A 4758-nucleotide genomic window follows, 5' to 3' on the forward strand; every position below is an offset into this window, starting at 1 on the left:
TTTGATGGTTCTTCTATTGCTTCTGTGGCTACAGGTTTCTTCTCTTATGCTTTTACTTAGTGGCAGATGTCTTTTGTCTTCAATTGATACAATATAATGTCTGTCAACTAAGTGGTTCATTGCCTATTTAAAAATTGGATTGTATGTAGTCATACATTTCAACTAAAGGTGTTTGTGAATGTTTGATGGCTCTTGTCCCTGATGTTGTTTGTCATATTTTCATAAGTTCCCTAGAGATGTTGTTTGTTATTCAGCCTGGCTTGGGTGTCAGTAATGAGTTAGGAATACTTAGAATTTTATATTATCATGTGTCTCCCTCCTGAGTCCAAAAATAGATTTACCCACAATGTGTCCTTTTTTTGTCAACACAGTTTATCAACATTAATGTTAAAATCCTTAATAGAAGAGAATATAAGAAAAATTAAATACATAATGTGTGTACCCAAAGTAACATTTTCACTTATCTGGTGTAAAAACAGAATAATCTGCAATTATCTGTAATCTACATATGGGTATAATATTCCTTCTTCCATGCTTTTCATGCCCCCATTACTTAATCTCATGTGTCTCTGTGTGTTGTGAGTGTGTGTGTGTGTGAGTGTGTGTGTGTATATGTGTGTGTGTGTGTGTGTGTGTGTGTGTGTGTGTGTGTCTTTGGATGTCTGTGTGTGTATAATGTGATTATAGGCTTTTAGGCAATGGCTAGTATATGGAGAGTGGAAGACAACTTTGTGAGGTTTAGTTTGGCCATATTTATATCATCATCACGATTATCTTGCCACTTTTGCACTCCGTGGCAGTTTCCTGCTGAGCCATCTCACTGATGCTCAAATAAGAGGAGTTGAAATATTACATCAGACTATAAACATATTGAAATCTAAGGATGGAGGAAAACAAGCCAACTTCAATTAAAGCACTGGATTTGAAAATGAAAATCGCGTAATGCTTTCTTTTTTTTAAGATTTATTTATTATTATACATAAGTACACTGTAGCTGTCTTCAGACACAACAGAAGAAGGCATCAAATCTCATTTCGAGTGGTTGTTAGCCACCATGTGGGTGCTGGGATTTGAACTCAGGAACTTCAGAAGGTAAGTCAGTGCTCTTACCCTCTGATCCATCTCACACACACACACCCCCCCCCCCCCCCCCCGCCCAATGCTTTCTTTTAGATCATGTTAGGTCACTCTGCGGCAAAAACACTAAACACTTGCAGAGTAAAACAGCTAGGAGAAAATATTCTCCATATAGGAAATAGCTTTTGGGATAACCTCCTTCTCTCTCCCCAACTCCCGCTACAGTTTTTCAGGACCCACATGAAGACCAAGCTACACATCTGCTACATATGTGAAGGAAGGCCTAGATAGTATTTCAGACTCTGAAAGCCTCAAGGGTCCTGGTTATTTGATTTTTTAATCTTCCTATAGAATTGCTATTAGAATAGGGGAGGCACACAAGAATCAATGGGGGTGTCCTTAGTTGTGACTCACAACATTGCAAATATGGATCACACACACACACAGGATTTGCATGAGAAACATGGGATTTGCTTCAAACAGAATAGAAGAATAGTCTGTCGAGTCCAGTGCTCAGAGTCATCAGAGTAGACAATCAACTTTGTGAGTCACCATTATGAACAAGGACATGAGAGAGCCAGGGTTTTTTTTGGTTTTTTTTTTTTTTTTTTTTTTAATTACCCAGCCTGTATTAATACCATGTATGTGAATGAAGGGTGATCAGATTGGTGGGTATACTATTTGGGGAGGTTTGCTTCATCCAATAAGTATTGAATTTCCAGGTAGGGGACGGGATTGGGTGTTTAAGGGAGAGGGGGAACCAGGAAAGGAGATAACATTTGAAATGTAAATAAAGAGAATGTCCAATTAAAAGAAGAGAAAGCCAGGCAGTAGTGGAACATGCCTTTAATCCTACCACTTGGAAGACAGAGGCCAACAGATTTCTGAGTTCGAGGCAAGTCTGTTCTACAGAGAAAGTTCCAGGATAGCCTTGGCTAAACAGAGAAACCCTGTCTCAAAAAAACAAAAATGAAATAGAAGAATGAAAGGGAGGAAGGGAGGGAGGCAGGGAAGGGGAGAGAAAAATTGTCATTGCAAAATATCATACCCCTGTTTTATTCTATGAACATTTTCTTTTTTTTAAAGATTCCTTTCTTTCTTTCTTTCTTTCTCTCTCTCTCTCTCTCTCTCTCTCTCTCTCTCTCTCTCTCTCTCTCTCTCTCTCTCTCTCCTTCCTTCTTTCTTCCTTCCTTTCTTTTTAATTCATTAATTCATTTATTTATTTCATGTATATAAGTATACTGTAGCTTTACAGGTGGTTGTGAGCACACCAATAGGATCAATCCCAAGTTGGGCTGTTCTATGGACAGCCATTCTGAGAATCTCTGCTCCATTTGTATCACTCATTTATTTAGTCAGCTACAATTCTATGTCAAAACTTTTGGAGGTAGTTTGGTGACCCCATCCCTCCACTGGAGGACCTGTCTATCTACTAGAGGTGATCTTTTCAGGTTCCAACGCCCCACTGTTGGGCATTTCGACAAAGGTCATTCCCGTTTAGTCCTGGGAACCTCTGGAACATTCTAGAGGTTCCTCATGCCTCCCACCCCCACAGATGCATATTTCCATGCATTCTCCAGATGCTTTGGGTCTTTCTGCTGTCTCCCCACAACCCATAACTGATCCTGCCCTTATTTTCCCTTCCCTGTCACCTCTCCCACACAGATCCCACCCTCCCTTTACCCCCCATGATTATTCTCCCTCCCTCTAAGTCAAATTCAAACATCCTCACTTGGTCCTTTGTTCTGCTTATGATCTGTGCACTGTATCCTGGGTATTCTTTATTTTTTGGCTAATATGCACTTAAGTGAATACATACCATAAACATCCTTTTGTGTCTGGGTTACCTCCCTCAGGATAATATTTTATAATTCCATTGTTTTGCCTGCAAAATTCACGATGTCATCATTTTTAATAGATGAGTACTATTCCATTGTGTAAATGAACCACATTTTCCATATCCATTCTTCAGTAGATGGACAGCTGAGAAGGTTGCAGCCTCTGGTTATTATGAATAAGGGTGGGATGAACATAGTAGAACATGTGTCCTAGTGGTGTGGTAGAGCATCTTTAGGGTATAGCCTATGGGCTGGATGACTGGTTCTTCAGGTAGAAATATTTCCACTTTTCTGAGGAACCACTAGATTGATTTTCGGAATGTGTAGTGGGTAGCAATTCCACCAGCAAAGGAGGAGTGTTCCTCTACTCCACATCCTTGACACCATGTGCTGTCATTTGAGTTTTTTTATCTTAGCCATTCTTATTGGTGTAAGGTGGAATCTCAGGGTGGTTTTGATTTGCATTCCGCTGATGACTAAGAATATTGAACATACATGAAAGTGCTTCTCGGCCATTCCAGATTCTGCTGTTGAGAAATTCTGTTTAGCTCTGTAACCTGTTTTTTAATTGGGTTATTTATGTTTCTGGAGTCTAACTTCTTGAGTTATTTATATATTTTTGATGTTGGCCCTCTATCAGATGTAGGGCTAGAGAATGAAGATCATTTCTCAATCTGTAGGTTGACATTGTGTCATGTTGACAGTGTCCTTTGCCTTTCAGAAGCTTTTCAGTTTCATGGTATCCAATTTGTCAATCATTGATCTTAGAGCCTAAGCCATTGGTGGTCTGTTGAGGTGATTTGCTCCTTTGCCAATGTGTTTGAGGTGTTTTCCACATTCTTTTCTAGTAGATCCAGTATATCTCATTTTATGTGGAGGGTCCTTGGTCCACTTGGACTTGAGATTCATACATGCTGATGGATATGGATCAGTTGCATTCTTTGATAAGCTGACTGTCAGGTAGGCCAGCACCATTTGTTAAAGATGTGGGGATTTTTTTCTTTGATGCTTTTGGTTTCTTTGTTTGAATATCAAGTGTCCATGGTTGCATAAGTTTAATTCTTTGTCTTCAATTCTATTCCATTGATTGCCCTATCTGTCTCTAGACCAACACCGTGTGGTTTTAATCACTATTGCTCTGTAGTATAGGGATGGTGATTCCCCTAGACTTGCTTTCCTTGTTAAGAACTGTTATTGGTACCCTGGGTATTTTGTTTTTATATGAGAATTGTAATTTGAGAATTGTTCTTTCAGTGTCTGTCGAGAATTATGTTGGAATTTTGATGGGGATTACATCGAATCTGTAGGTTCCTTTTGGTGAGGTGGCCATTTTCACTATGTTAATCCTACTAATCCATGAGCATTGGAAATCTCCATCTTCTGAGGTCTTCTTCAATTCCCTTCTTAAGGGACTTGAAGATCTTTGTCATATAAATCTTTTATTTGCTTGATTAGATTTATTAGCAGGACATTTCATATCATTTGTGGCTATTGTGAATGGTGATGTTGCACTATTTTTATTCTTGACCTAATACTATTTTATAAAGGAAGGCTACTGATGTATTTGTGTTAGCTTTATATCCAGTCACTTTGCTCAAGTTATTTATCTGCTTTAGGAGTTCTCTGGAAAAATTTTGGTGGTCCCTTAACTATTCTATGACATCATCTGCAAATAGTGATACCTTGACTCTTTTTTTTTAGATTTATTTATTTATTTATTTATTTATTATATGTAAGTTCAGTGTAGCTTTCTTCAGACACTCCAGAATAAGGCATCATATTTTGTTACAGTTGGTTGTGAGCCACCATGTCTTTGCTGGGATTTGAACTCAGTTCCTTTGGA

The sequence above is a fragment of the Mus musculus genome, chromosome 7 (genome assembly GCF_000001635.26).
Source record: "Mus musculus strain C57BL/6J chromosome 7, GRCm38.p6 C57BL/6J".
In the NCBI taxonomy this organism is placed as follows: domain Eukaryota; kingdom Metazoa; phylum Chordata; class Mammalia; order Rodentia; family Muridae; genus Mus; species Mus musculus.